Here is a 21325-nt window from a genome sequence, read left to right as displayed (position 1 = left end):
TTTATTGATACTACATAAATATGTATCACAGTTGTATGGTTGTGGTATGATGGGGACAGTGTAGGTAATTCTGTCCACCTGTACCTTAATCATGTAAAAGGACTTGTTAAGCTTTTGTTACTTACATATATATTACCCACAATGAGTAAGTTAGACTGTACCATTGAAGTGTTTACAACAAGTGTTGGAATGTAACAATTATTGTGAAGGTAACATTAATAACATGGGGATTACAAGGTTAATTTACAAAATGCAAGAGATCTGAGAATGTAGAAAAAAAGATTTCCCTCATCTCAGTGAACCCAGAACAGAACACACAGACAAACAAGTAGAGGAAGATAGCCCCCAGAGTCACAGACCTCCCAATATAACTAGTTCTAGTGTCAGACAATTTATTGTATCCATCTGGGGCTGCTAAAAATGTTATTCAGTTCAAATTAATCTCACCAGAACATTTGACCTCCTCTGTAGTCTGGATGGTCAAATACAGTATATACAAAAAACAAAGCCATTGCTAGTTACTGTAAATAATGTTATAACATTAGAGATACAGTTTTTAGTCTCAAATGACTGCCCACCTAATTTTTTAGAGGCAGATTTATTGTCAGAATTAAATGCCACAATAACATACAAAGATGGGGAAATGACTTTAGCTTCCAAACCAGGAGTTCTTAAAAGAATAGTTTTTAATATAAGAAATGTATTAATAGGTCTCATTAATGTTGTTAACATTGGAAACTTGCACTTAATTGAGACATTTGCTAAAGTCCCTGATACGTTATGGGCAAAGGGTAAAATGGATGTCAGACTATTGCCCATCCAGCCTGTAGAAATTAAACTTAAGCCACATGTACAGCCAGTCAAGATTAAACAATATCCTTTAAGACCAGATCAAGTGGCTGCAGTAACCAAACAGGTAGGAGATTACCTGAAAGCAGGGGTACTTAGGAAATGTCATTACAGTCGAAACTAGTTTTCTTTTCCCTATTAAAAGGAAGACCCCAAATCTAGATGAATCTCCCTTTTTTAGAATGAATCATGAGAAATTAGTAAAAGGTTGTAAGTTAATACATCGATTGTACCTAATCTGCACACCTTGTTGAATGGCATACTAACTACCTCATAGTTTTTTACTGCTTTTCAGTCCCTAACGTATGAAGCAGTATGTTTAGACTAAACTTCCACAAGGGGGTGCTATCAGCCCTAATGTCAAAAGATTGGCTTCTTGCCAGTGCAATCATATTCATTATACGATATGTGGACAATTTACTTTTATATGTTAACTCAATTCGGAAGTGTTTACATGAAATAACAGAATTATTGAATATTCTACACAGTAAATGTTATAAGGTATCTAAAAAAGATGGATACCTTATGAAAATAAATTATAACTTTTTTATGATGCAATCAAGGGATCAATACAACAGGATCCCTTTGTATTAATATATGAATAAATTGAAGTCTATCATGTTGTAAAACAAGATATTATTCATGCATCAGCATAATTTTTACCTGATTAAGATAAGCCGCTTATACTGTTTTGTCATGAGTCTAACTCAAATGCTCAGGGGGTCCTTGAACAATCACATGGAAACTCTTGTCACCTAGACCCTGTAAAATGCTGACATAGTGTTAGGACACCCCTTAATCCTTATTGTATCACTTGGGGTTATAAAAATCCTGAGTAGAGCTCAAAGAAAGCATTTATCTGTTGTTAGGCTTAAAAAATACGAAGTAGCTTTGTTGTACAAGTAATGTCACTCTTAGAGGATGTACAATGATTGAATCATGCGTCATTGCTCCTGCAGGTTTCAAAAGATGGAAGGATGGAGAATAGTGATAAACCACAGTAAATTGTGACGTGTCAAGGAGGACACTGAAAATATACACTTTTTCTTTTTCGGTTGTGTTGTTCATTTTCGATTGTGTTGTGTTAAATTTATATGCTAGCCATGCCACTGTCTACTGCATTCCAGTTATCTCAAAGACTTGTAGTGATAAAGATAAGGGTACACTTGAGAGACTACACCCATAGCTGAAGACAATAAACTGGTAGACCAGGCTGCACATGATGCTGCCGTAAGTCACTGCTCCCAAGGGCAACCCACTTATGTGGTAGATTCCACTCCCAAGATTGACTTAAGTACCCTCACAAAGCTACAGGCACAATGCTCCAGAAGCTGAGAAAAGCAAAGCTAGGAGCTAAAGACAAATGGTGAGTGGGGGGAAGGTCAACATTTATGTCTACCAAAAAGCACTTTACCTAGTAATGGCCCAGATAATACATGGTGAGGTGCACTTGGGGAAGGATACAATGGTGGCTATCACCAACCGTAATTGGATAGCTCTAGGTTTTGCACAGACAGCACAGGCCTTTGAAACAAGGTGTCTAATATGTGCATTGAACAGTCTGGGTAAGACTGTCCCAACCCCTTTGAAAAGTACTCCCCAGACTCAGTGTTCCTTACAAAGGATACAAATTGATTTTATACCACTGCCCAAATGCTCCGAATGTGATGTTCTCTTGTATGAGCATCATCGGTCACTGACCCAGAGGGTAGGTGTGTTGGACAGCAGATGCAAAGGCAATGGCCAAGGTAATTAAGATAATTAAGAAAATCATGATTAAGGTCAACTGTAGATATGGTGTACTATGTATCAATCTTACAGAAACAATTAACTATAATACATAGGTGTTTTCTTCTATTCCAGTCCATTATCTTGATACAGGTACCCACCATTTACCAGGAGATTGGATGATAATTTGGAAATATACCAGGAAGGCTATTGAGCTAAGATTTGAAAGTTTATTCCAAATCTTGATGAGTACACTTATTTCAGTGAAATGTCATGTGAAAGACACCGGCATATATGTCTCCTATTGCAAAGTCTTCATCCAAGGGGAGTCGGAGTAATTTGATATTAATAATAGATGGTTTGCTAGGCCCCAAGCCAGACAAATGCTTGTGGGGATGTATACTCAACTTTGTTTTGTTATAGTTTTAATTTTAGCTTTAAAACTTTGAGTTTTTATCACAAGTATTAAGCTGAGTAACTGCATAAATAGTGGTATATCAAGAGACAGGAAGCAGTAACAATATCTAGACTAGTATGTTATATAGTATGTTCACAATATAGAAGCTTTAGCCAAATTGTTTGATAATGTTACAGATGAAATTGTTGATGTGCTTAAGATGATCACTAATGAACTGCAATTTAAAGTAAAGGTTATTGGACAGTTTAGACTGATCCTCGGCTACCTTACAGCTGCTTGATAAGGTATGTGTCAAGTAGTGGAGACTAGCCTGCTGTAACGTATATAGCCGATAACTTTTCTGACCTGATACATGGACACATGAAAATCAAGGAACTGAAAGACCAATTTAGAAAAGAACATAATGATCCTGGGTATGATCTTGATGATAATGAATGGTTTTCCTAATTAAACCCAGCTAAATGGTTTAATGAATTTAGTAGATGGATATCAAGAATTATTTCACTTACTGGGTTTAGCTTTGTTTGTAATCATTTATATTGCTATAAAACTTGTTATTTTTCTGATTAAGAAGTTACTTACACTTGACTGTTGTTTCTCCAAGGAAAATACACCAAAGGTCTGGATGATAACTCAAGTGTATGATAACATCTATGCCTAAGACAACATTCAAAGCTGCATCATTTATGGAACCAGCCTCATTAAGGATGACAAGAAAACATGTGGACAATGCAAGACTATCATCATTTCCTTGAATATTCATGAGAAGATGAACAAGATAGAGACTGAGGACCGTGGACTTGCCCTAGCAGGGGACGTTTCAATGCTACCAAGGAGAGAGGGGTGATCCTATGTATAGGTTCCTGTAGATGGGGCTTACATGTATACGCACCTGTTAGAATAGCAAGATCACGTTCCTCTTAGGTAGATAGTTAAAGTTATGAATAAAAGATGGGAAATGATAAATCTGATATTAAGCCATCCACATTAGACTCCATCTTGTTACAAGATGCTTTGTGCCTTTAAGTTATTCATAGCTTTAAATGCATAATATTACAGAGAATGATTTTTGCTAACCTTCGAGTTTCTGAAACTTTGGAATGTGCAGATGTTCTTATTTTAAGATAGTATATGAATAGACTGTGTATTCTAAATTCCCTAACAGTTCACTCCTTTGTGTATAGATAATAATGTAATGAATACTAACAATGACTGCTTTATTAAGATGTAGTGTGAAAATACTAATATGTTGCATTGTGAGAACACCATGTTTTATATTATTGTAGGACACATAATTATAGTCAGAGGAATCTTAAAGCACAAGGCTGGTGGTTGTGTGTGGATTCCAGGGGCGGATTGGGACGCTGGGCCAGTTCCCGCTGGGCCGGTGCCTTTGGTGGCCGGCGGCCACTCAGCCCTTCCTTCACTGACTGACTGACTGTCCTGCCTCCCCCTTTCCCCCGCAGCCCCGTCCCTGCGATCGCGGCAGCTGAACGGTGCACACTATTGATAAAGTAAATTGAAAAAAATACATAAAAATGGCCGACGGGAGAGCTGCTCAACTGCAGCCGCTCCTCCCAGAAACCTTTGCGGAGCCTGGGGCCGTCAATCACTACTGACGGCTCTGCCTCCAGCCCTTCCTGCAGCCCTGCTCCACACTGCATGGTGTGATCGATGTCTGTGAGGAGGCTGCGGAAGAGCTGTAGGCGGAGCCGTCAATAGTTATTGACGGCCCCAGGCTCAGGCTGCCAGCAAAGTGCCAAGCTCAGGCTGCCAGGCAGTATCCAACGGCGAGTTGCCAAACACGAGGACGGTGGAGGGAGGTGGTGGCTGCCTGCCAAGTGTCTCTGTGCTCAGTGTGCTGTTTCACCAGGTAGGCACTAACATTATATAAAATATATATATATATATATGGTATGATATATATATATATATATATAGTGAAAAATATGGGGTGCACTCACCAGTCTTCTTAAATGACAATCTTTATTCAAAAATTGATAAAATACAGCAATTGCGGGATCAACATTTTGGTCCTGCATTTGGACCTTAGTCAAGGTATCTTGACAAAGGTCCAAATGTAGGACCGAAACGTTGATCCCGCAATTGCTGTACTTTATCCATTTTTGAATAAAGATTGTCATTTAAGAAGACTGGTGAGTGCACCCCATATTTTTCACTTTATGATATGACCTTGAGTGGTCATTTTTGGGTTAGCCACCCCAGCATGAATTTCTAAGATGTGAGTGTGGACACCTCTCTATCTCTCTCTCTCTATCTCTCTCTCTCTATATATATATATATATATAGTATCCAAGTAATATCGACAGCACTCAGGGACTTGCAAAATGTCTTATGACACACTGAGGGGTCTATGTATTAATAATCGCGGTACTTAGTGATTATTAATGCTCCAACTCGCCAGGAATATTTTCATTTTTAATGAAAATATTCTGGCTATGTGTTACCGGGAACTTGCAGGGACAGCAGTTGTAGTAACCGCTGTCCCCATGAGTTATTTCCCCGTCATATTGGAGAAGTCTTTCACTGAAGTGAAAGACTTTACCGGGGAAAGCCAGACAGGGGCTGCGAGATAGAGATACTGTAGAAAGATGTCTCTCCTGCCCCTGGACACCCCATAGAGAAACAGTAGTTTACACCATCGGGAGATGGTGTAAACTACCGGTGCTAAACTCCGAAAAGCTTTGCTCTTTGGAGTTTAGTACATACTGTATTGGTCAGATCATAGTCCCCATTGATACTAAAGGGGATTGCAATCTGAAATGCTAAATAGCACTTTGCAGGAGATTTCTGTGAAATCTTCTGCATTGTGATATTAGTACATTAGATCAATACATAAAATTATGCAGAAACTGCAGCTTCTACATAATTTTATGTAAAAAATGGCTTAATACATAAGGTCCTGAGTCTGTTGTGAATTTTGTAAGTCACTGAGTGCTGTCCGTTATTACCTGAATATGTAAGGACAGCTGCAACTATGTTCAACTCAGGATCAGGAGGGATCCCGCTCCCCTCAACAGAACCCGCCCCCATTAGGGCTGCTTCCATAAATTTCACGGGCTGGTTTTCCATCCCAATCCGCCCCTGGTTGATTCATACATTGGAGCAAGTTATATTTACTTCTCATTTGCCTATATTACTTATGCCCAGGACTGACTCTACCAATTCCCTGAGATCCCTTCAAAAAACTGACTGACAAAAAAGCACCATCTGAATGTATCATAGACAACAGTAACCTCTTGCATATGTCCTTTTAAACACATCCTCAAACTATTTCCAACATCATGCCTCTGAGCAGACACAGGGCCTGATTCATTAAGGATCGCTATTGCGATTGCAGCTGTGTAATTGCATGCAAGTCTGCTTCTAATGAATGCTATCGCAATGGCTTCGCACTGTCAGCATAGAGAGACACCCACTGCCTCACATCCGTAACACATTACAAACCTCCATAAACATTGGTAACATTGAGTACCATTGGTCCCTCATGCAGAATTACAGAAGCCCTGATCTTACTTAGGAATTGCTACTTTGTTGCACGCAGTAAGTACTCAAGCTGCATATGCAATCACACTGGCCATGCGTTCAAATGGACAGACACGCCTGCTTTTCTCTGACCTCTCCCCCCAGTCACCACCCCTAAATGCTCACTGCATGTCAATCACTCCGCGATGATGTCGCGGAACTGTTGGAGACAATGGAGTCAGTTGCTACCGGGTGCCAGCCCTGAAGGGGGCACCTCTGCTCCTCCATTGTCCCCCTTTCCATGTCCTCCTGTAACAGATGAGCCATTTAGCTGAGTGCCGATCATGCATCTGCCGGGCTGGTTGACACTGCCTGTCAGCCCAGGCAGATTCATGTGTCTGCAGTACATGAGCGGGGTGGTGCGCTTCCACAATTTGCGTTCCGATGTGGAACGCAAAAAAGAAACTCCCGGCTGCTGTGTCCCCCCAGCCTCCTGCCTCTGTGGGACTCGTTCCCGTTATGTCCGCCGCCTGTGCAGCAGCAATAACAACATGTTGCCAGCCTCTTAAAGAACAGTGGTACATGGTGTCAATGGCCGATCACTGGCGGCTGGTGCAGTCTCCCTGCTGCTGCCATGAACTCTGTACACTAAATCAATCACTCAGCAGTCAGGAGACACCCATCATGTCCACTGTTTTCCCCTACTCCTCCCATCCTGTCCCCTGCTTCCCACTATTCCTCTTATCCTGCCCCTTGCTTTCCACTACTACTCCCATCCTGCCCCTGCTTCCCACTACTACTCACATCCTGCCCCCTGCTTCCCACTATTACTCCCATCCTGACCCCTGCTTCCCACTACTACTGCTATCCTGCCCCCTACTTCCCACTACTCCTCCTATCCTGCCCCCTGCTTCCCACTACACTGACCACCACACCCCCCAGCCCCGGTTACATACACTATCCACCCTATGACACCCCCACCCCCATAGCTAGGGACATACACTCCCTACCCTATGTCCCCCGGCCCCCTAGACACAGCCCCCCAACCCAGGGATATAAATTATCCACACTATCCAGGCGAATTGCTTGTTTTATTTTCCTGTGGGGGCCAATGACTTTTATATTTAATTGTGGGGGCTAAACAGCTTTTGTATTTGCTGTTGGGGTCAATGTGTTTTTTCTTTCTGTGGGGGCCAATGTGTTTTTTCTTTCTGTAGGGGCTAATGTGTTTGTTTTTTTCTGTGTGGGCCAATGTGTTTGTTTGTTTTTTTTCCTGTGGGGGCCAATGTGTAATTTTTTCCTGTGGGGAAAATGTGTTTGTTTTCTGTGGGGGCCAATGTGTTGTTTTTCCTATTGAGGCCAATGTGTTTTGTTATTTTTCCTGTGGGGGCCAACGTGTTTCATTGTTTTATGTGGGGGCTAAGGTGTATTTTTTTCCTGTGGGGCCAATGTGTTTATTTTTTTCTTGTACAATGTTTTTCGTCTGCAAATGCGGTTGAGTTGCACCATGCATGCTTCGTAAAGTGTTGCAGTACAGATACAGGCACATGCAGTATATTATATTAGAAATTTGTTTTTGGTATTCCTAGGCGGGTACAGGGGGTTGGCTAAGCAGACGCAGATGTAACATAGTATGGGTGTGTTGATGACATTGCTTGTGTACAGTATAGAGACACTGAATTGCACACATTGGAGGCTATACTCAGACAGGTGATATGCACCTAGCATAGGGCTGGTGAAAGTTTTAATGGTCCGAGCGATGGTTTCGTCTAAAAACTACAAAGCATGACTGCAGACTCTGTAGATGTTGGAAGTAGGCATCTCAGTCTATGCATATTTGGATGTACACCAGGGAAGGGCATCACAGTGGCATTGGCCTAAAGTCTCAGATGCAACTGCTGCAAAAGATGCAAGAAAAGCCGCAACTGCATCCCACTCAGAATCAGGCCCTATGAAGAGGGATCCTGCCCTCTTGACAGGCTCTACCACCTCTACAGTCCCCGCTCCCATTAGGGATGCTTCCATAAAATTCCTGGGCTGTTTTTATATCCCAATCCGCCCCTCCCGATCAGAATCAGCAGCGCTCCTGCTCCGTGACCTGGACTCTGTGCTCTGGTTGCGGACCTCAGGTAACATGTGACCACGACCCTGAGCCTGGGGTGGGGGGCACCAACATTTATCTTACCTTCGGGCAACTGGTATAAAGTTACGCCATTGCTGCGATGACTCTCCATGGTCTGTGTGATTGCAGTGGTGCCTTTGCGCACACGCACTGCGATGCATGCGCCGTATGCAACAATCAGCCATCTGCGTATGCTTTAGCAATAGCGATCCTTAATACAGTCAGGTCCATAAATATTGGGACATTGACAGAATTTTCATATTTTGGCCTCTATTCACCACCACAATGGCTTTGAAATTAAACAAACAAGATGTGCCTTAACTGCAGACTTTCAGATTTAGGGCTTGATTCAGACCCACTCGCGAGCGGCTGTCCGCTCGCAAGTGGGTCGATGGTGTGCACTGCGCATGTGCACAACGGAGGGAGCTCCGTCGTGCGCATGTGCGAGACGCGACGAGCGAAGGACTTTCCTTCGCTCGTTGTGTCTGATCAAAGGGGGCGTGCTGTCGATGTTGATTGACAGCACGCCCCCTTTGGTGGGCGTGCCAGGGGCGTGCCTGCCAGACGGAGGCGTTCCCAAGGGAACGCCCACCATCAGAAGCCGGCCCCACTGACATCACTAATGATGTCAGTGGGAGTGATTTTGCCTCTGATAGAACCAAAATCACTCCTGGCCTTGCGGTTGAGAAACTCAACCGCAGGCTTCTGCTCGCACTGGCAATGGTCACGATGGTCAAGACCATCGCGACCATCATCCTGCATGCTCGTATAGGCTGTGGGTGGTGACCCACAGCTATATGAGTGTCCAGGAGGACGCTCCATATTTATTGAGGTGGGCCCTGATTCAGAGCGAGCGCTCTGGTCAGAGCATCCGGCTCTGAATCAGGGCCTTAATTTGAGGGTAATTGCATTTGGAATCAGTTGCTGTCGACTCTCAATATGAGATCCAAAGAGCTGTCACTATCAGTGAAGCAAGCCATCATTAAGCTGAAAAATCAAAACAAACCCATCAGAGAGATAGCAAAAACATTAGGTATGGCCAAATCAACTGTTTGGAACATTCTTAAAAAGAAAGAACACACCGGAGAGCTCAGCAACACCAAAAGACCCGGAAGACCACAGAAAACAACTGTGGTGGATGACAGAAGAATTATTTCCCTGGTGAAGAAAAACCCCTTCACAACAGTTGGCCAAATCAAGAACACTGTTCAGGAGGTAGGTGTATATGTGTCAAAGTCAACAATCAAGAGAAGACTTCACAAGGGTGAATATATAGGGTTCACCACAAGATGTAAACTATTGGTGAGCCACAAAAACAGGAAGACCAGATTAGAGTTTGCCAAACAACATCTAAAAAAGCCATTACAGTTCTGCTACAACATCCTATGGACAGATGAGACAAAGATCAACTTGTACCAGAGTGATGGGAAGAGAAGAGTATGGAGAAGGAAAGGAGCTGCTCATGATCCAAAACATACCACCTCATCAGTGAAGCATGGTGGTGGTAGTGTCATGGCATGGGCATGTATGGCTACCAATGGAACTGGTTCCCTTGTATTTATTGATGATGTGACTGCTGACAAAAGCAGCAGAATGAATTCTGAAGTGTTTTGGGCAATATATGCTCATATTCAGTCAAATGCTTCAGAACTCATTGGACGGCGCTTCACAGTGCAGATGGACAATGACCCAAAGCATACTGCAAAAGCAACCAAAGAGTTTTTTAAGGCTATGGAATGTTATGCAATGGCCAAGTCAATCCCCTGACCTGAATCCGAGTGAGCATGCATTTCACTTGATGAAGACAAAACTGAAGGGAAAATGCCCCAAGAACAAGCAGGAACTGAAGACATTTGCAGTAGAGGCCTGGCAGAGCATCACCAGGGATGAAACCCAGCGTCTGGTGATGTCTATGTGTTCCAGACTTCAGGCTGTAATTGCCTGCAAAGGATTTGCAACAAAGTATTAAAAAGTGAAAGTTAGATTTAGGATTGTTTAGTTTGTCCCATTACTTTTGGCCCCTTAAAAAGTGGGAGGCACATATAGAAACCATTGTAATTCCTACACCGTTCACCTGATTTGGATGTAATTACTCTCAAATTAAATCTGAAAGTCTGCAGTTAAAGCACATCTTGTTTGTTTCATTTCAAAGCTATTGTGGTGGTGAATAGAGGCCAAAATATGAAAATTCTGTCAATGTCCCAATATTTATGGACCTGACTGTAAATCAGGCCCACAGTTCAGAGTGTAGCCATGGTATAATAGTCACACTGATTTATACAAATAGTATTGTGAACTATTATTAACTGTGGGCCTGATTCAGCAGTGGATACAAATGTACAGATCACAATTGCTAAAATATGCTAAAGCCTGTCAAAGCACAACCGACATAAAGACGCCCACTGCTGCTTTCTCATATCCATCCAAAGTCACTCTTCTGCTTAAACACCAGTACCATCAACGTACATTAGGCAGTCACGCTTCATTTGCAAAAAGTCTGACCAGCTGCAAACAAAAGTCTTACCAGCTGCTAACACTAAAAGTTTTGCCGATGATGTCATTTCGCCAGGTGGAATTGTATCGCCGTATTCAATTCCAAATACTTTTTGCAGATGCGAAAACACAATGCAATGTAATAGGCGAAAAAGATTTGCCTATGAATAGGTGATGAAAAAAGTGCATCCATGATTAAGCACAGGTGATTAAATCAAATTGACTGAGGTACTAGTTAAGTCACCTGTGCTCAACCATGGATATCTCTAAAGCCTGAACTGTTGTGGAGCCTTGAGGACTGCGTTTCGGAACCTCTGCCATGGGGAGTAAATCTTGTAAAGTGTACACACATGATAAACAAGGGCTTAGCTTTGAAGGTAAACCAGTCAGCTCAAGATCCCTTTAGCCAACATTGGTGCAAATGTCTCAGGGACTGATCCATACTGGTAAGATGGCAATGACCAGTCTGATTAAGGCTTAATTTTATGTGCCAGGTTTCACAGGAAACCTCATGTATTATATGTCTCCAGAAAAATGTTCAAAGGCCATTTAATAGTCATACTGTACATTCCTCACACAATAGACATATAACATTTTGCAGATTGACTTCATTCAGCTTTAGAATGTTACAATAAGTTTTAGAGTGCATAGATCTGTTTTCAGGATGGACTGAAGCTTATCCAGCTGCTGCAGTAACAGTATCTATAGCAGCAATATATACCACATGTTATCTATTCTGACCAAGGTATACATGTTGTTTGGTAGATTACCAAACTTTAAAGCTACCCTGTTACATGAACTACAAAACTAATGATTTGACAATGACCAATCTTATCCATCAGTAACCAGTTCACAATTATACAAACTACTGTGAAAGGCAAACATTTAGCACAGACAGAAGAAGCTCATCACACATTTACAGCCAGGAGATAAAGTGATGACATGAAACAGCTTGCATTCTAGCTCTTTAACATATTGTTGGAAAGGACCTTATCATGTTTTATTGACTACACCCACAACTGTAAGGGATGCAGTCAGGAAGCCGATGGTCGAAATGCCGACTGCCTGCTCCCCGACTGTCTAATCCCAGCAGGGGTCTAATGACAGGCATCAAAATCCTATCACCTGTAATTTTACCTACGCCGGGAGCCCAACACCCAGCAAACCAAACAAAGGTAAGCCGGGCGGCAGGAGCAGACAAAAGCAGGAGAAAGGGTTAGGTTAGGGGCTTCCAGGGGGTACTTAGGGTTAGGCACCTCCCTGGGATGGTTAGTATAAGGCTAGGGTAAGGGGGGTTAGGGTTAGGCACCCCCGGGGTGAGGTTAGGGTTAGGCACCCCCCCAGGAGACTTAGGTTTAGGCTATGGGGAAGGGGGGGTTAGGTTTAGGCACTTGCAGGGGGGTTAGGGTTTGACACTTGGGGGAGGTTAGGGTTAGGCACCCCTAAGGGAGGGTTAGGGTTAGGGGGGTAGGGTTAGTACAAGTGAAAATACTTTCCTGCCAGGATCTTCTGTTGCCGGTCTTCCGTTGTTGGGATTTGAACCGATCCACAACTGTAAAGGTAATGGAGAGGAAGTTATTGTGGATACATGCCTTTGTCACAAGAAGGTAATTTATCCTGAAACACAGCAGCCAAAGGATATATTACATGATTCTTCAGAAAAACTTCATAAATAAAAGATATCAAATATATTAAGAGAGTAATTTGGGCACAGTAATCATGAGCCACTTGCCAACTATGGAGGATAGCAATTTGAAGAATAATATAGTAAAGGGAATGCAGAATTTTGCATTACTTTCCCCCAAGCTAGATAAGGGTATATGGACCTGCATCTAAGGAATTTGCTCACTAGCTTGATTCTATGTACATAGACAAAATTGTTAACATAAGTGGTGAGATTGTACAAAATTGACAAGATATAATTGAGATAATGAATGCAAGGATTATCTTAGAAGCAAAAGCAAATATTAAGTCTGCAACATACAGGTAGACTTGTATATTAATAAATGATGCACAATATATTTACTGAGAAGTACCATAGCCAGCAAATAGGAAAATAAGTGATTTGCTAGCAACCAGAGCCAGATTTAGACTTCATGGGGCCCTAGGCAAAATACCAGTTTGGGGCACCCTCCCTCAAATAATCCATAGCACTATACCTTGGTGTGTGTGCAGTGCAATAACGGTGTGTACACAGTCTACCGATAATCGTTCAGCCCATAATTATTAACTATTCAATTTTAAATCAGATTGCACAACATAAAAACGGCATAAATCAATCTATAGTAGTACTATAGATTGATTTAAGTCATTTTTATGTTGTGCAATCTGATTTAAAATTGAATAGTTATTAATTATGGGCTGAGCAATTAGGGTGTAATTTCAGAATAAGGCCAGCTACACACTTGCACGATATTGGCCCAATTTGGCCAAATTGGAACGACAAATTGGAAAAGTTGTGCAGTGTGTTTGCCCGAATTGCGCACTCCCACGATCGCATGCAATATCGTGTCATTGGCTGTGCTGTACAGCTAATCACACGATATCACATACAGCGCCATACATATTAATAAAGGACGGAACAAGTGATCATTCCGTCGTTCATTAAATAGTGTAGTGTGTACCGGTGATCATGCGATGTCCAGGGTGAAGGCAAATTGCCATGAACATCGGCACGATTGCTGGTCACTCAGTTGTGTACCCACCCTAACACAGTATCCTACCTGGCCGGAGATATGGGACCTTTTGAAGCTCTGCCTGTCTTTCTGGCCTCTGCGTGCTGCTGGTGGGAGGTAGCAAGCCTGGCAGTGGTGCTGTGCAGAGGCTGATGTGCATGCTGGGGCAAGAGTTGGCTACAGCAGTATCAGACTGTGATGCTTTTTGTGCACCACCTCTAATTACTAATACTGTATTAAATAGTGTTCATTCTAGCAGCCCGCACCTGTCACAACCCGCACAGTTCCTCTTTCCTGGGGTGTCGCTTTCCATTCTGGTGCTTCGTGCCCACTCTGGTGCATATCTTAGCAGTTTGTTGCATCAGCTGAATGTGCTAGAACCACCAAAACAGAGAGTGACACCCCAGGCAGAAAAGAGGAACTGCACGAGTTGTTCCATGTGCAGGGTGCTAGAATAAACACTAAATAAACACTAATTAAACACTATTGCCTGTTGATACCATACAGGTATTTGTTTAAATAAAATATAAATTGGTAGGTAATATTAGAAATAAAGTGAAATTGTTTGAATTGAAATACAAAATAAAGTAAACTAGGTTTGTATATGTGTGCATATAACTGTATGGGTTTTAAGACTGTCATTTTGTATCTTTGGGGAAACAAGTTGCTTTTTGCATAGACTAGTAGGTATTGAGATTATTGACTCAAATCATAACAGATATGTTAATCAGAACTGTTTTACCTTTGATCTACATTTAGGGCCAGACAATAGATACAATTGTCAGCAAAGATGATAAAAAGGTCTATTACAGTATAACAAGAGGTTTACTTTGATTAAGTCACCTAGATTTGTGGAAGTCCAAATATGATAATACATTTGGCAAGGACTCATTGCAATTTAAAATGCAAAGCAGTGAATACAATTATCATGAAGTCTTCAACTAATTTAGGATTCAATGTCACAATGGATTGAATGTTAATTTGGTTATTTTACAAGATTGTATTATTTGCCAAAGTCTCAATAAAATGGAGTAGGATTTTCCTTTGAAGGAAATGACATACTGTATGTATACTTAACTGTACAGAGCAAAGGAAGTACACCCCAGGTGGTCAACTTTGAAGTGTACCATGAGTCTAGTTTTATCTGGATTTAGACATAACATGAAAAAAGCCTATATAGATGGATAAAAGTTAGTGGTATAAATATGAAAGGTCATTCTGCAGTTAAAGTAATATAAGTTGTAGTAACAGTACACAGGAACAGATACAGAAAGAAGGATCCTAACACATAAAAAAAGTTAGTAGTAGATAATATTTATCACTACTGTGCATTTTCTATTCAGTTGATTTGTCTTACCTGTAAAAAAAAATTGTTAATAGAGCAGATCTTTTCACATCTGTAAACTTACTTTGGAATAAATCTGCATGTATGTATCAGGCTGGAATGTTGGACAGATATTAAATATATTATACATAGTTAATGAGTCAAGTTAAAATATCTCTGTATGTAGTGTATTTATTATAAATAAATAAAATAAAAATATATCTCCTGGACTGTAGAGATAGTCTCCCATAAACACATAAATCAATAGCACGCATATGTATAAATGTGTTTATAGAAATTACATACTTGTTTGATTGGACTAGTTTTAATAATTTCACCTTTTGGTTATAAGCCAACTAATTTGTAAGCATTACATAATGTAATCAATTTGCAGATTTTTTTTTACTATCTATCTATCTATCTATCTATCTATCTAAATATATATATATATATATATATATATATATATAAATAAGTATCCTTTAGTGACAGCTCCACATGTTAAGGAAAAGAGGCAGCACTCCTTGATAATATGAATAAATTGTATTCAAAATTGCATTCAAAACATCATAAAAAAATACATTACAGGTGTTGACATTTCAAAGTCCTAAGACCTTTTTATCAGGACTGTGACTAAAGCAGTATATGTGACATTATCTTACCTTATAAAGACTGGAGGTGCTAGCATGTACACACTGTCCAGCCTCGAAACTCTCGGTACAGGACTTCCGGTGGGTGCGTGGCATTAAAAAAATCTGTCCGGCTATTCTGACAACGTAATCTGCCCAGCAAATATGGAAGGGGGCATAGTAATCACTGATATTAACAGCTACATAGATTAAATTGACCGGCAATTGGCTGACCCAGTTACATATTGTAAATTACCATGTGATCCTACTGAACAGTCAAAAAGAAATGGAAACAGTTCTTAAAACAGCATGTGAGTAGGTGCTAATCAATAACAAACTATTAGAAACACTACTTCAATCTCATCCTGTGGTCCCAATCTTATATACTGTTCCAAAGATCCACAAAGATGCCTACAATCCCCCTGGGGGACAAATAATTTCTGCGCAGGGGTCATTAATGCAACCGATTTCACAGTTTTTGGACTTTCTGTTACAACCCATTATTATGCAACAACCAACATTTCTTAAAGATACTTCACAATTTATATTAAAACTGTATACTATTACACACATTCCACAAGGTTCCATATTATGCACTCTCGATGTCACAAATTTGTATACTGTAATCCCACATTCCACTGGTTTACAGGCAATGCATATTTTTGAGAACAGAATCAGTTTATAACAGTGGATGTTAATCTGTTCCTACAATTACTAGAAATGACATTAACACGCAATTATTTTTTGCATAATGGATGGTTATATTTACAAAACACAGGGTGCGTGCTGGGGACAAATGTGGCCCCATCATTTGCCAACGTGTATATGTTCAAACAAGAACACAAATTTTTCTTTGTGGTTCTTCTAATATCTGAGAAAATCGTCATGTATACAAGATACATCGACAACCTATTCCTGATATGGTCTGGTACTGAATTTGAACAAATGGACCTGATCAATACGATCAACTCCATGGACAGCCCAATCAAACTTACATGCCAATATAGCCACGTAGAAATCAATTATCTGGACGTCACAGCTAAATTGGCAGATAACAAGATTACCACCTGCATACTGTATACAATAAACAAATGGATCACAATTAATTTCTTCATCATAGCAGATGTCACCCTCCAGCTTTAAAAAAGCTTTACCCAAATCTCAGATGATGAGGGCAGCTCGCATTACCAGCAATCAAGATGATTTGAGTAAAGCTTTAAATCAAATGGTGGACAAATTCAGCTTTAGAGGAAATCCAGAACCAGCATTGAAAGAGATGGCTCAGCAAGTACTACACGTGCTATGACAACAACCTCTTCAGAGGCAGAAACAAAAGACTCTAAATGAAGACCGCATACCTTTTGTTACACAATATACCTTGGCAAGCCCCATCTTATCACATGCTTCTAAACCTTTTTGTCCTATAGTGACAGGGGACAAAGGGCCTCATTCAGAGGCAGTCGTAGGATGCAAGTGGTCTCTCAGAAAAAGGGCGGCCGCTTGCATCCTGAATGGCCGCCTCCATGTTGGTCGTTAGGCTGTGGGTTAACACCCACAGCTCTAACGACTGCTAAGGGAGATGGTCGTGATGGTCAAGACCATCGCGACCATCTGGGCTTATGACGAAACCCTAGGGTAGGGTCTCATCAACCTTAAGCCCCAGGGAGCTTCCTGCTCTGTTTGAGCAGGAAGCTCCCCACTGACATCACTGATGATGTCAGTGGGGACGCCCACAAAACGGCAAGCATTCCGAAAAGAACGCCTCCGTTTGGCCGGGCACGCCCCCAGCAAACGGTGCGAGCTGTCAATCAACATTGACAGCTCGCTCCGTCTGCTTCGAGCCCACTAACGACGGGTGATCCGTCGTTAGCGGGGGCTCACACATGCGCACGACGGAGCAGTCTCCATCATGCGCATGCCCTGTGGACCAACATTGAGTCGGTTGCGAGCGCTCAGCGCTCGCCACCGACTCTGAATAAGGTCCAAAGACTTGACAGTTTTTTTTTTTTAAACAATAATTTTTATTGAATTTTTCATTTTGTTTTTGTAAAGACATAAAAAATAAAAATGGAGGGTACAGAAAAAAGAGAAAGGGGAAAAATATAACAAGGGGGGAAAAACAGGCAATTGTCAATCAAAATATCACATATGACTAAAAATCAAAACAAAACAAAGTCAGTGTATGACCTACACAGACAGTAAAAAACACTCCAGAACTCCCATTATACAAACCAAAATATAGAACACATCCCAATTTTGATATATCAATGTGTGGTTATTGATAGACATGAATCCATCATAATAAATTCCTGCCAGCTGAACCACTTAATCATTGGTGAGTTAGCAGAAGAAGAGTAAGAGCAATTTAAAGTTTCCATCCGGAAACTATAATTTATTTTGGACTTTATCAAATATAGGGGGGAGGTTTATCCTGCTTCCAGAACTGGGCAATAGCTGCCTTGGTAGCAATAAGTACATGGCTAATAAAATATCTATGGTGGGTAGGAACATCAACTGAAATATATGTAAGAGAGCAGTAGAGGGGGTCAGATATAGCCACATACCCGTGACCTTCAGGATCAAATCTTCCACCTCCAACCAAAGGGGGCGTATAGCAGGGCAATTCCAGAAAATGTGGAATATCTCGCCTATTTGGCCACATGCACGCCAACACAAATTAGATTGAGCAGGCCAAATTTTGTGTAATCTATCGGGGGTCAAATAAATGCGGTAGAGCAATTTCATATACATTTCAATATGCGAAATACATCTAGACATTTTAAATACAGAAAAGAAAAGGGTAGCCCATTCATGTGAGTCCAGACATGTATTTAGGTGATATTCCCATTTAATAATGGCTGGTATCTTGTCCGGCTCTTCCGCTGTAAGTAGAAGAGAGTACCAAAAAGATATACTTCCTTTGCGTGAAATTGAAAATATGCGTGAAAATACATGGGGAGGAATCATTTTCGATGAGCCTGCTAAATGCGGAAAGGACTGTATCCAATGTCTGACTTGAAGAAATTTGTAGAAATCTTTAGAGGGAATGGAAAAGCTAACCTGTAATTGGGCGAAGGAAAGAAGGTTATTATTCAAAAAGAAGTCTCAGAGAGTACGGATACCATTGAGGTACCAGGAAAGCAGGTTTAAATTTGGGATTAAAAATGATAAACCATGAATAGAGTGGTGGAGAGAAGGCAGGTTAAATTGTAGAAGGAGAGACAGGCTATCCTACGCATTGAGAGAAGCTATTGTTGCCCTGGACATAGATTTGAGAGAGACTCTAAAATTGGTTGGAATCCAGAGTAAATCACAAAGGGGGAATTTGCCTAACATTTCACTTTCTAGCCTGACCCAGGGTTTAGGGTTAAGAACGTTCGACCAATCACTAAGCTGATCAACCAAGCATGCCGTTTGATAGAGTGCTATATTGGGGTATGCCAAGCCCCCAGATGATCTAGACATCATTAAGTATTTCTTAGCGAGTCTGGCTCTCTTATTATTCCAGATATATTTGTTCAGCACCGCATAAAATCTATTTAACCATGAAGAAGGGAGGGTCCTAGGTATTGACCTAAATAAGTACAAGAGTTTAGGGAGAAGGGTCATCTTGACAGCCGCCATTCTGCCCATCCAGGAGACCTCATGGTTCATCCAATCTTTTGTGAAGGCAATCAATTGGTTTAAAAGGGGGCCATAGTTATATTCAAGAACCTTGTCTTCATTAGCCGACAAAGAAATATCCAAATAACGGAGAGACAGTGGTTGCCAATTATAATTATATTGGGATTTAAGGGTTTAATTTATAATATGAGTCCGCAGAATAATCATAAAGTAATTGTTGTAAAATTGGGAGAGAAGTTTCTGGGCACGTAACAAACAAAAGGACGTCGTCCGTAAACAGGCAAATTTTATGTTGAGACCTATTTATAGAGGGACCATGAAGAAGAGGGTTGGTACGGATATGTTCTGCTAAAGGTACTATTGACCTGACAGTTTTTAAGAACAAGACACTTATGCCAGCCTATACCAAAGACAAAAATTTAAAGGATCTACTAATGAAAACTACAGTTACCTTCACACCTACAGGACCTGTTCCGTATATACAGAAGAAAAAACCAGGTTGCTATAAATGTTTGTCGTGCACTACCTGCAACTACATGGAACCTGGAAAGTATTTCAAGCACCTTCATACAGGGTACAAATTCCCTATACAACATGTACTAACTTGTACAACACAGTACATAATATATATTATAATATGTACATGTGGCTATTATTACATGGGACAAACTATGCATACTTTTAGGGAGCATATGGCTCTCCATTGATCGGCCATACGGGCTGCTCTAACTGGCAAAGACATGTACCAGCAGATTGCACGGCATTGCAGACAGAAACAACAACCCTTATCCAGCCTAAAATATAAAATTGTGGACCATATTCCTGTGGACATACATGGAGAAGATCACTCTAAGAGACTTAGCCAATGTGAAACCCGATACATACCTTAGATACCATCTCACCAAGGGGCCTCAATGAGAAGAATGCATGGAACATTTTCTTATAATAATATGACCATAATGATATACCCATACATACCTTAGATACCATCTCACCAAGGGGCCTCAACGAGAAGAATGCATGGAACGTTTTCTTATGATAATATGACCATAACGATATAACCATACATACCTTAGATAAAATCTCTCCAAGGGGCCTCAATAAGAAGAATGCATGGAACGTTTTCTTATAATAATATGACCATAATGATATAACCATTTGGCTTTTGTTATGTTTTTCCTTTGAGTAATATCGATATTACATGTATTTATATATAGCAATAATATCCATGAATAGACAGTAGGTCCGTGTTTGCAGCGTATATTTTGATAATCATATAGCGTTCCCGCTAGGCTGTTTTAGCGGGGCGTGGCTCCCTGCCCTCCTTCTGGAGGGCAAAAAGCACCCTGCCCTCCAGGAGGAGGGCAAAAAGCGCCCTGCCCTCACAGCCTGCGGGTGCCATTGTCACCCGCGGGATGCAGTGTCCCACGGGTGGAGAAACATGCGGTGTCCCGGTCACCGCCGGAGAATAGACGTCGGACGCAAGCGCCCGGCATCTATTCTCCCTTTCTGCAGTGCTTGGGGGCTGCCCGGCATGTCCGTAAGCGCCGGGCATGCCCCCAAGTATGACGAAAAGGGGACGCATCTTATAGACACGCCCCCTTTTCTTTTCCACGCCCCCTTTTCGGGCACGCGCATAAGGTTGCCCTCTCTAGCTCTGGCGCCCTGCCTGCCGCCGGAGCTAGAGTGAACACTAATCATATATGATATATTATTTATGATATTGGGAGGCATCTTTTTATATGCTGTTGCCTCTAAATAAACATATATATGCTGTCTTGTTTTTCCAAATGTACAGTATTTTATATGTTTTTTTACACACCACAGTCACCTTGCACATTCAAGTCACACAATGTATGTAATTTAGCACTCGCACATAGATCTCTCTATATCAGCATTTATATGCCTTATATGGTCTTTTTATTACTATGGCGCATTCTCATTACAGCGCTGATGGTCCGGTGTCCCAGCTTGCAG

Source organism: Taudactylus pleione, unplaced genomic scaffold (genome assembly GCF_031769625.1).
Source record: "Taudactylus pleione unplaced genomic scaffold, aTauple2 ptg000093l, whole genome shotgun sequence".
NCBI classification, from domain to species: domain Eukaryota; kingdom Metazoa; phylum Chordata; class Amphibia; order Anura; family Myobatrachidae; genus Taudactylus; species Taudactylus pleione.
Note: the sequence above shows the minus strand (reverse complement) of the source record.